At 41.7% G+C, this 12,833-nt stretch overlaps 1 pseudogene; it reads left to right on the top strand.

Annotated features, from left to right (window-relative positions):
• Positions 1–1,229: 1,229 nt before the first annotated feature.
• LOC136152494 (large ribosomal subunit protein uL22-like) lies at positions 1,230–1,901 on the top strand (annotated as a pseudogene).
• The last annotated feature ends 10,932 nt before the right edge of the window (positions 1,902–12,833 follow it).

Here is a 12,833-nt window from a genome sequence, read left to right as displayed (position 1 = left end):
AATCTGCGCGCTCTCCCGAGGCGATCCCATTGACTCCGCGGGTTTCGGTCTCATCCACACCCCTCGTGGTGACCCCTGGATGTAACTGCTGGCCACTCAGACACCCCCTTTTATACTGTGTCTCAGAGACATTGTTAATTCCATCTTAATGCCAACTTAACTTTAATACCCGGATCTCTGCAACATTCTCCTTTTACAGTCTTTGCCAGTCCTGGAACCCAGAAATCTGGGATCATTTTAAAACTCCTCTCTCTTCCTCACTCTTGATATCCTTTCAGTCTTAGGGCCTGTTGATTCTCTTCTTGTCCAAATGTTTCGTAAATCTGCTCACTTTTACGGTGCCTTCATCCCAGCCCCTGATCCTGTGCAGAATTTCAGACATCAGCTCTGTGAGTGCATTTTTGGCTCCCGTCCTATCTGTTCTCTGCAGCCTGAGTGACCTCCACGTTTTCTCTTCCCCTTGTCTCTGCCCCTCTCCACTCAGTCTCTGGGAGCCCGTCGCACCGATTCTTTCAATTCTTTGTTCTTCCCAACTTCAAAGCCTTGGGCCGTGGCATTACCACTGCTTGGAATGCCTTTCCTCTCTTCTTTTCCTAACTAGCATTTTATCTTCCAAACCTCACCTCAAACATCACTTGCTAAGGAGACCTTCCCTAACCCAGAAGACAAGGTCAGACCTTCCTCTTAGATCATTTGCTGCTTCCCCTGTGTTGTCTGTGTCAGACTTGTAATAGCTTGTTCACTATTTCCTGCTAGACTGTCTGTTCCTTGAGGAAAGAGACCATGACTGTCTTATCCATCAGTGTATCTTCTGTGCCGGCGCAGTGCCTGGTAGAGAGATATCTCTTGATTCACATTTGTAAGATGGATGACATCATGAGAATTAATGAGCCGACAGACATAATTCTTTTTATGGTGGCCATTTTGGTAGAGTATTTTGGGTATGTAGGGATGGAGTGGGCATGCTTTAAGAATTTACCATGAAGGGTGGATGTGAGGCATGGTTAGAAAACTCAAACTATGTTTCTCCTGGAGTAATCTTCCTACAGTGTTCTAGGAAGTCTCACTAGCTCCTGATGCTGGGGTTGGGGAGTGGAAACAGAGGGAAGCCGCTCTTGAGAGTAAGTGTATGTTTGGCTCACAATTTTATCTTACTGGGCTTCAGTTGGTTGTGTTAAGAATAGTAATATGATGCTTTTCTGGTAAGTGGTCTGAGGTGACCTCTAAACATGACTCACTATTCACTTAACCCAGAAAACCCCACAAAATCATACAAATCAATAGGTTCTTCATGTTCACATTAAAAACACTCATGAAACTGCCCAGGCCATTAAGGATGTGCCTATCTAAAAAGCCACCAAGCATCTGAAGGGTTTGCTCAAATTTGTAACTCAGTGGACATGCATTTGAGCAGACTTGAGGAGATAGTGGAGGACAGAGGAGCCTGTTGAAGTCCACGGGGTCACAAGAGAGTCAGCTGTGATTTAGTGACTGAACAACGACAACATCTGAAGGATGTCACTCTTCATTCCATCCTTACAATCGTGGAGTTGGTAGGTGTGCCCAGGCCTGACAGTGGCCTTGGATGCAGGGTTAGTGGTGCGAAAAGAGTGCTAGTTTTACTGCACATGCTCAAAGATGCAGAGAGTAATGCTGAACCTCGAGGCTTAGATGTAGAATCTTTGGTCACTGAGCACATCCAGGTGGACAAAGCCCCTGAGATGCAGCCCAGGGCTCACAGAGCTCATGATCGGGGCAACTCGTACATGAGCTCTCCCTGCCACATTGAGGTGATCCTTACTGAAAAGGAGCAGGTTATTCCTAAACCAGAAGAGGTTGCACAGAAGAAAAAGACATCCCAGAAGAAGCTGAAGAGACAAAAACTTATGGCCTGGAAATAAATGCCACAAAAAGTGCAGATCAAGTTAAAAAATACAAGAATATGAAGTAAAAAAAAAAAAAGGATAGTAATATGTTAAAGAAAGGCCCTTTGACCCTCTTCCTGCAAGAATCTAGGGGTGGAACATACTTTATTTGGACAGCCTGGAGTAGCACCTTCTAATAGAACTGTCTGTGATAGTGGGAATAATTTATATATGCATATCCACAGTGGTAGTCATTACTCATATGTGACTTCTGAACTCTTGAAATATAGTAAATGCTAATTTGAAACTGAATTTTTTTATCCTGTTGGATTTAAATTAATTTATATTTAAATTTAAGCTTCAACTAACTTTATTTAAATTTAAGTACGGCTGACGTCGGCTGTGCGGGACTGCGTGAGGTAGGTCAAGAGTACCTGGGTTCTGCTGAGACTGAAGATGGCTAAGTTCCCCGAATGTCTTGCCCTGGAGCGCCTTGCCTTACAAAGAAGCTGACATGCTTTTGTTTGTACTGATGCTCCCTTTCTAATAAGCATGCAAAATCAAGTATTTCCAGAGAAAAAGTAAGTTGCAGGTATTTTCTCAATAGGAAAATGTAAGGGGCTGTTTTCTAAGCCTGGATTCCTCTCATTCTTAGAGTATGCTGTCATGTTATAACTCAGTGTAATGGCTGTCATTTCCCACCAGATAAAGAGAGACACCTCAAACCTACTCCAAAAGTCGCTGTCACAGAGTACTGGGATTGGGATATCATCCTGCCCTTCTGGGATACCAAATAGTCAGTCCTCAGAACAAAGCAGCAGCTGCGTGCCTTCTGGAACCCCAGTGTGTCCCGTTAGTGTTGATAAAAATAACCCCTTGATGATTTTAAGGCATGTTTTGTGACATCAAAGCACCCTACAAAATTGAACTCATGTTTCCAACACTTGTTCAAGTTCACTCAGTTGTTAGAACAGTCCTTAATCTTTCTCATGCAGAGAGTATGTGAAACGTACATAACCTTTTCTTCTGTTCATGCAAGAAATACAAGCCTGTGTTTGTGTGGTGGACAGGCTGTGTGTGACTGGAGGCAGCTGGCCCAGTGACTCTGAAGAATTCAGACTCTGCCCACCTCTGCTAAGAGCTGAGGAAACTGCGGACTCAGCACAGCTCTCAGGCTTTTGTCTCACTGGAATTGGGAAGCTCTGGGGACTTGGTGCTCACCAGGTCTAGGACAGTGCTTCATAAAATTTAATGTGTATGTGAGTCACCTGGATATCTTCTTAAAGTGCAGATTTTGATTCAGTAGATGGTCAGCTGGGCCTGAGATCCTGCATTTCTAACAAGCTCCCAAGAGATGCTTAATACTGCTGGTCCATTGACTGTATTTTAAGTTGTTAGGTGCACAGATTTGATTTACAGTTTGGTCAGTTTTACATTGAAAAGTCTTTCTCCATCACTACAAAGCTTCTTCTTACTTTCTACCAACCCTGATATACTATCAGACCAGTTAAGAGTGGATGAAAACATTAACACTAGCTCTTTCCTGGGGCTAGAAAAATAGCTGGGGGTCATGTGCTTGCGTTATCAGTGGAAAACTGTACCAGGTTAGACTACAGCTCAGAAGCAGGCAAATGGGATTTTTCATTCGCTTAATAGTTCTAAGTCAATCCACTTTTAAGCCCAAATAAATGATTTTTTTTAAACAAGGTGGAGTAACTGTGGGAATAACTCTGGACTAGGAAGGGATTGGGAGACGCATGCCTGGGTCGAATTCTCCTCTGACTGATTCAGCATAGGGGAGACGTGACACTTCTTTGAGCCTCAAATTTCATCTTTCAGGCATGATCCATGCTGACTGTGGAGATGCAAACCCTTCCACTCCTCTCCCTCAGGCAGGTATTTGTAATGTCACACACATTACATGTGTGATGAGCTGCCAGCTGCTTAGTAGCAGCCAGCTGCCTGTGATGAGAGGAGGGAGACTACTTTGTAGAATAAAGAATCAATTTAAGAAATAACAGTAGCACCAGGTTTGTGCTTCAGGTTTGGTAGCTTCACTTACGTAAATTCCAGTCTGTTAATTCCACAGGTATAAGGGCAATTGGCCAGGTACAGAGTGGGTACTGTACACATTCTTGGTGATAGTGATAACGATGGTGGAAAGTATTCTGTGACTGTAGCCGGGAGTTGGGCGCATAGTAGGTGCACAGTATGGAGAAGGAAATGGCAATCCACTCCAGGGTTCTCGCCTGGAGAATCCCACGGCCAGAGGAGCCTGGCGGGCCACAGTCCCTGGGGTCGCAAGAGTTGGACACGACTTGGCGACTAAATCACGACCACCACCAGGAGCACAGTAAACAGTAGTCAGTGGGAAGAACGGGTCAGGTGAATGGGGGCTGAAGGGTCTTTCTCTGAGATGAGCTCCGTCAGCAGAGAAGTTGCGTCATCTCTCTCTGTGATCTTACAGCATTCATACACAACACACGCATCTTCCAGGCTTTCTCTTCTTCGCCTCTCAGCTTGCAAATTTACAAAAATGCTCCTTTGAGTTTCACGTGCTGATGAGAAAGTCTGTGTTCTCACAACCACGTTCACATGACAAACGAGCCTTGCTTTTTCCAGAATGTCGGGCTTTTCTTTGGTTCTCAGTAGGATCAGTGAAATTATGACCTTAAACCGTGAACTTTCTAGTTAATAGTAATCTTGTTATTGCTTATACAGTAAAACAAACCAGAGAAAAATCAAGGTTCAGCCATACATTTGCACAGATAAATGTGAACATTTGAGTCAGCGCACACTTAGGACATTTTAACAGAGAAGTGGGAACAGAGATGATCAATGAGGCATTAAGTGTGAACTGTCCAATCTCCATAATCTCAGATTTAAAAACACATTATAGGTAATTTCCATGAGAAATTTCACCCTCTAGTTTTCTCTGTCTTCCCAACCCTTTGCCTTTAAATCATAGAAGATGATTATTTTGGTAATTGATGTAAGTAAAATTAATTGAAACATTTTTTGTTTTAGCAGCTGAAGTCATGCTGCATTTCATCTTTTCTATTTGTCTCTACATTGATGAAACCTTGTTATAATTGACATTAGGATGCTCTAGATTTGAAGTAGCCACTAGATTCTAGTCAATACTTACCAGTCTCTGATAAATTTCTCAGATAATACAAAGCCAATTAATCCTAGCCTGATTAGCTTTTGACAGAAATTTTCTTTTAAAGATAACACAGTTCAAATTTATATAGCTCCTTCCCTAAAGGAATTCAGACTGATCCTCCTTTTGTTATTAAATGATTTAATTGCATTATCATTTCTTAAAACCCATTCCTTCAGTTGCCTTCCCTAGATCAGTTTATAGCTATGTGTCAACTAGGGCAACTGAATCAGAGACACCATCCCTTCCCGCTAAGTCAGCTAAGTAGAAACATGGAAGGAATTCTTTCTAATTCCTTTCCCTTATGTCCCATATTAAGTTCATTTGCTAAAACCTCAAACATCGCTCTCAAAAACCTCTTTCCCCTCTATTTCTTCATTCACTGCCTTAAGTCAGGTCTTCCTAATTTTTCTCCCGGTTCATGGTTGACCTCCAATCAGGCACCCCTCTCCCTTTCTCATCCCTTCAGCCCAGTGTCCATACTGTGACAAGAGTAAATGTGAAACAGACGTGGGATGATGCCCTGAACGGCGGGGTCCCTTATGGGCCTTCAGGTCCACGCCTGTGGACATGTAGATCCTTTCTCACTGGCTCCTTCTGGCCTCGTCAGTCTCCATTTGATATCCCCTCAGTTCTTCCCCTTGCTTGTATCCCAGGTTCTAACTGCTTTGGGCAGATTTCTCAAATGCAATGTGTTCCTTTATTTGTCGTGCATTTTCATCTTGTTCTTTCTGCTTTACTTTTTTTTTTTTTAAATCTACATGTCATCCTCCTAATGACTCCTCAAGATCCATTTCACAGGTCACCTTCTTCCCGGGACTTTATATCATTGCCTCCCTTTCTCAGCATAATTAATTCCTTTTTATCTGTATTCCCAAGGGACCATATCCATAGTTCTCTTATAGCATTTATCATGGAATTAAGTTTATGAATGTATGTGTCTGCTTTCTTTAGGAGTTTAAAATCTCTGAGGGTGAAGATCTGTTTTATTCATTTTTGGATCTCCTGTTCTTGGCACTTAATAAAATTCTCTATAGTTGTGTGTTGAATTGGACGTGTCAGACCTTGTTGGTTTTTTTTTTTTTCCTTCTCTTTAAAGTGTGAGGCAGGAACTGCCACCTCTGCATTACTGAAGGAAAATTCTTGCCCCAAAGCCACAAGCAGCTGAGGCAGTGGCCTCGGGAGGAGTAGCCTGCGGGTGGTTAAGTGGTGCTGAGAAACTGACCTTGGTGCTAAGGCTAGCGGCCGCTCTCTCCCCTCTTCTGAGGTTGTCTATGTTGTCTCCCATCCCATTTGCCTTTGAGCTTCTTGAGGGCAAGAACCATGCCTCTTTTATGTTTGTGTCCCCAGATCCTAGCGGCAATGGTTTTCCATTGTTGCTGTAACAAATCAGCACAAACTTAGTGTCTTAAAACAGCACAAATTTATTAGCTTATAGTTCTAGAGACCAGAAGTCTGAAATTAGGTTAACTAGGCTACAGTCAGGTGTTGGCAGGGTTGAGCTCCTTTTGGGACGCTTGAGGGAAGGCTCCACATTCTTCTCTTTTCCAGATTCCGGAGGCTTCCCACATTCCTTGGCTTGTGCCTTCCTTCCATCTTCAAAGCCAGCAGGGGCTGGATGAGTCTTTGTTACATTGCATCACTCTGACACACTCTCTTCTGCCTCTCTTTCCCATGTGTAAGAATCCTTGTGGTTAAATTGGACCTACCCAGGTAATGCAGGATAATCTTTCCATCTCTAGGTCAGCTGATTCACAAGCTTAATTCCATCTGCAATCTAAATTCCGCTTTGACATTTAACCAAACATATTCATAGATTCTGGAAATTAGGACCTGGGCATATTTTTTGCTGTGTGTATGTGTATCCATGTGGCGTTATTCTGACCACCACACAAGCATAACGTCTGACTTAGGAGATAAATTTGCAGAATGAGTGAACAGGGCCTCTTGTGAGTATGAGTGGCTTTAAGTCTCAGGGCTGTAGGAACAACTGTGAAAGCAGTGGTGATTGGGAAATGGTGAGGAAGAAATTCCCTGGTAAGAATGGAGGGCTTCAGCTGTAGAGCTTCATGGTTGATTTCACTGTTGGGGGCCAGTAGCACAGACTGACTGTAAGATGACCCCCAGAAAATCCAACCTCCTGGTGCTCACAGAATTGTTCCATGTTCCACCTTTTACTGTGGGTAGGACCCATGACTTGCTTCTAAGCAATAGAATCTGGCAAGATGATGAGTTATCACTCTCGTGATTAGGTTATTTATGTGGTAAAGATGATTGTCATTGCTGTAATTATCTTACATTATATGACTTTGGTCTTAGTAGATTGGGGCTGGAGACTTTTCTTGTGGGCCTGATGAAGTAAATAGCCATGTTTGAGAAGTCCATATGGAAGGTAGCCTCCAGGACCTGAGGGTGACCTCCTGCCAATACCTAGTAAAAAGCCAGGGCCCTTGGTAGTACAGTCAAGAGGAAATGAACCTGTCAACAGCTTGAATTAATTTGGACACAGATTCTTTCTCAGTTGAGATTCCAGATGGGAATGCAGCCCAGCCAACACCTTAATTTCAGCCTGTAAACCCGGACCTCAAACCCAGTTAAGCTACACTGACTCCTGAGCTACAGAAACTTTGAAATAATAGGGACTGTGTTTTAAGCTGCTAAATTGGTTTTAATTTGTAAACAGAACAAGAAAACTCTTGCAGGCCATTTGGGAATCACATGAGAGATGAAGATGGATCTTTTCTGCCCGTGCCTGTGGGGAAAAGAGCCCCTGACTGTGGGTTTACCTCCACTTTACAACTGAATAAAGATGAGAAAGAACAAGTTGTTACTCATGACTCTTTATCCAATGGTCAGTAAGAAATACAGGAAGAGAGTCTGTTATTCTGACTTATGCTGAGCTTCCTCCCAGCCCTTCCAGAGGTCATGACTTAGAATTGGAGTTCATAGCAGGTGACTTTGCTTCATGTACCCTCATAACAGTATTCTGAAAGAGGACTTTTGGGCTTTTATTTTCTTTCAGACAGAATCCCAGAGAGAGTTACCACTTATCTAAAATCATGGTAAAGATTCAGGTTGATATCTGGGCATGAATGAGTAACACTCATTAAGCTTAGTGGTTAAGTTCTTAAAAGTTGTACTCACTGAATATACTGTTCAACATCCCTGTCCTGTAGCTATAAAGCTCAGTCAAAACTCAGCTTGGATTTAAAAAAAAAAAAAAAAACTTCTTTGAAGAGGCTATTTTAAATTCATCAATAGCATTTGATGAATTTAAATGACCAATTTTTATATATGTACATTACTTTAATATCTCCTCCCTATCACTCACTCTCCTCATCTCATAGATGGGATTATTGAGTGCAAAAAAATTAAGTGAATTGTTCCACCTGCTTACACAGCTAATTCTCACTAGAATCCAGTTTCCAAGCTTAGAGTTTCATATTGTTTTCACGTATAAGCTCTAGAATCAGACTTTATGAAAGGTGGTAACAGTCTTATAGCTAAGTCCATATTCCTGCTTTAAACAGAACCAGCTATGCCTAAAACATTCCAGACATGTAATGATCTTTCTTTACAAAAAATTCCAATGTAGGTGATAGGATACTTTGGTGCCTCAGCTTTAATTTCAATTGATATCTGCTGGCGCTTTGAGTAACAATTGTCTTTATCTTTCTTGATTAGATATTGATTATGGTCGGAAGTGTGGTGCCATTTTTCACAGATCTATGGACTCTTATTTTGGACTAAGGGACCAAGGACAAGCGGGTTTGGAATCACATCATATTTGCTCTGGGTTGGGGCACCAAATATGGATTCGGAGCAGAGCTAAAAGGGGGACATTTGTGGGTTGAGCATCACGACAGGCTTGATATGGGCTTCCTCTGTTCCCTGGTGGCTCAGGTGGTAAAGAATCAGCCTGCAATGTGAAAGACTCGGGTTTGATCCCTTCGGATCAGGAAGATTCTTCAGAACAGGAAGATCCCCTGGAAAAGGAAATGGCAACACACTCCAGTATTCTTGCCTGGAGAATTCCATGGGCAGAGGAGCCTGGCGGGCTACAGTCCATGGGGTCGCAAAGAATTGGACACGACTGAACGACTGACACTTTCATTTTCTTCTGTGACAGCATATAGAGTATAAGTGTGGTATGTGGATTAAGAGCTGCTAGGTGTCTTGATGCTGGCTTGGAAGGGGATAAGGTTCTGGCATAACCTCTTTCCAGAGCTAAACAGGGCATCACAGAATGTTAGAACTGGACGGCACTTTGGAGTCTGTCTTGTTCAATCTGACATTAATGGACTCAGGCTTAGAAAGATGACTTGCCCAGGAACATATAACAAATCGGTTTCAGGCTTAGAACCTCCTAAGTGTCAAAGCTTTTATTTGTTTTTATTTTATACCTTTACTACTTCTGTGTTTTTTATCCACCCCACTCAGTTATTGATACACCACATACACAAGTGCACGTGCATGCATCTTTCCCTAACAGATTACAGGAGTTGGTGGTAGTGCTGACAGTCAAGGTCCAAATACACAAAAAAGTTGTGAATGCTTCTCAGGGAAGTAGCATGATAAAGTAGAGAGATACCTGAATTTGGAGTTAGAAGACCAGGACTTGCCTTCAGGGTCTCACAAACCCATAAATATAGGGGAAGCAGCTTTTTTGAGTCTTGATTTTTTTCATCTGTAAAATGCAGATAGAGAGTTAAAGGTGAGAGCAGTGGATGAATGGCTTGGGGGATTCCCAAGAGTGAGGCTAGGGCAGTGGGGTCCAGTGATAATATTGCTGGGAGTTTGGTTACCTTGAGAGCTGCCTTGCGGGAGCTTTGTATACTCCAGGGCTACTCAAATGTGTAATATGACTCCCATATACTGGACACTATGGTGGACATAGGACAAATGTTGCTTGAGAAATAGCCCTTACCTCCAGTAAAGTTATACTAAAGTTATAACCTTAGGATACAAGAGGCAGCATATGCTGAATGACCAATGAAGAGTGAGGGCAAATACTTAGAAGTGAGATGATTATGAAAGGGGGCAGTTGAGGGAGACTACAGGAGTTATGACTTGGGCCGGGTCATGAAGGAAAGTAGCAGACTGAAGGGGCCATTTTAGCAGGTAGAACATGTTGAGCCAACACATGGGAAGGCTCAAGGAGGGGTGAATATACAGAAGAGGAAATGTGTAGAATAATACTTACAAGAGTAGGATTAAGCCCTGGTGGATATTTACATCTAAGACTTCTTTTTGTTATGCAGGCAATAGGGAGCCATGGGTGACTCTGGAGCAGGATTAACTTGTCCAGAGTGTTGGTTGAGGAATGTCCCGTTGGCAGGGGTGTACATTGGTTAATAGTAGAGGGCGTTGGCTGAGAACTGCTTATGCTTTTCTCTGCCTCAGCACTTCAGGGGCATTTGTTCTGCTGACCTTTCATAATGACTCTTAAAAAAGGTTGATATTATACCAGGTTTCACTTGGAAATGATTTCTGAAATGCCTCCCCCTACTCCTGCTTAGGTCTGAGAGTCCTGCTCCTTACTAAGCTGCAGAAAACCACAAGGATGATCACTTTGTCATTTGGGGCCAGATGACTTGATTGACTTCAATCACATCACAGATGACTGACAGCAAAAAGATCTTTTTTTTTTTCAAAGTACAAGGAAAGGAGACAGAATCAGAAATCCTCATAACAGAAAAGGGACCTATTAAGATTACCAAATCCACTCCTAATAGAGTAGAATTTTTTTTACTCCTCTGAATGTTTGTTGTGTTATATATCCTCTCTGTATGAGCAATGACTATTTTACCACTTCTGGTGAAAGATTTTTCAGTAGGTTGATTGTTTCACTTACTACCATTGACATTTTTTCTGATTTTTAACCAAAATATTCATATAATAAAAAAACTTGGTAATATTCCTGATGCCCATTATGGAAGGAGCATTATTTGAATGAATATAGAAATAATGTTTTCACATTAGGTGCTTACATGTGTAATCTTAAAATCTATAATCAATTAGAATACATTGTTTATATTTTGAACTTTTTTCTTTCCAAAGCAGACTAGTCACTAATCCAGGATCAAATTGGGAGAAAAAGAATTAGTGTACTTCCAGTCACTGATGTGATGAACAAATATGAAAGTAATGGAGAAAGAGAAGAATAATTTAGTGAGATTTTACTTTTGTTCAAGTCAAAAAAGAGAAGAGTGTTTCATTCACTTTCTGTAAAATTAAAGATGATTTTGAGTTGGAGAACATTCCTCTGTGATTGATGCAATATGCTTCCTTCCCCTTAGAAATCATCAAGGCCTTTGGCTTAGATTTAAGTAATGACACTTTCAAAGACAAGGAACTTTCAAAATCAGAAAAAAATTTGAAAGGCATTCAAAGTCTCTACTTCTCTTTCTTCTACATCAACTATTCATCAGATTGATCATCATCTCTAGTCCTTTCTTATTCATCAACATATAAGCCTAAGTGTGTGTTATTTTCCTCATCTGAAAAATGAGGTTGACACTGCCAATATTCATTTTAGTGATGTTAGGAAAAAAATGATTACATGGTAATGAAGGTCTTATAGTTTCAAAGCACTCTACATATTATTAATAACAGAAATTAATTCACATTGCTCTATTTCTGATGACATGCTTTGTCAATTGGAGAATACTTGGAAATGTTAAGGATTGAAGGCTCAGAGTGGAGGGGTTATTTTTACTCTTATTACTGTTTATTATTCTTTTCTGATGTTTGTGTAGCCTTGCACAAGTCACTGGACTTCTCACCACACTGGCTACCTGGACCCTTCAGGAGGAGTGTGCAGATATAAACCCACCATTCTTGTTTCCTTACTCCACAAACCCTAAATACCTGCCTTACAGCATTCCTTGACCAGTAAAACATGAATAGAACATATTAAAAGATAGCTTTATTACAGTGTTTGTGCCACGAGCTGGCATCTCTGATGGGTGCCCCATACCCACACCCCTCTCAGACCTAGAGAGAACAGTGTGCTGTGTCTCCACATGCTTACACTGTTTTGCTGATCTTGGCCTTGAGGCTAGAGTTCCAGGCCCACCAGGCCACGGGTAGCATCATAGGGCTGTCGTTTGTGATTCAAGACATTCGTGATCCTTAGGAAACTCTTCTGTGGCTGTCTGTGGCCTTGGCTCTGACATCAAGCAGCAGGGTATGGTGGTAGCAGCCGGGGAGTGAAGATTTTGAGCACTCCAGTTCTGCTGAAGAGTAAATCCACAGCTCAAGGAAATTTCTATCATGAGCTTCATATTTACCACAGAGTTGTTGTGAAGAGCCAAAGAGTAATGATAGGCCAAAAGACTTTAAAATTATTAACTGCTATGGGGAGGTAGCATTGATTGAGGGTCTGTTTTCAACAGCAACCTTGCAATTTTCCCTTTTAATTTTCAGTGAAGCAGGAACAACCTTTGTAACTCAGTGAATGTACCACCATCCCTTGCTCCAGCCCTCCAGGAGATGACTTGGATATCCTCATACAGATAATTCCAGGCTAGTGCAGGGAGAAGTTCAGGGTAGTATTTGCAATGAAGAGAATTAGAAAATGAACCGGAACTGTAAACCATCATAATGGAAATCAAAGAAGAACCCTGGATTCTAGGGGAAAGTGGTAAAATACTCATTTTACCAAAATAAATATACAGCTTTGGGGTATTCCAATTTGGAAAACTTTTTCTGAGCTTCATAATTCTTTTGTTTCACTTCTTAGTAATAAATAGAGAAATCAATTTGCCATGAACAATTCCAAGGGCAAGAGAAAGCATGAATAG

This window comes from Muntiacus reevesi, chromosome 21, assembly GCF_963930625.1.
Source record: "Muntiacus reevesi chromosome 21, mMunRee1.1, whole genome shotgun sequence".
Lineage (NCBI taxonomy): Eukaryota > Metazoa > Chordata > Mammalia > Artiodactyla > Cervidae > Muntiacus > Muntiacus reevesi.
This window is presented reverse-complemented; position numbering and strand designations above follow the sequence as displayed.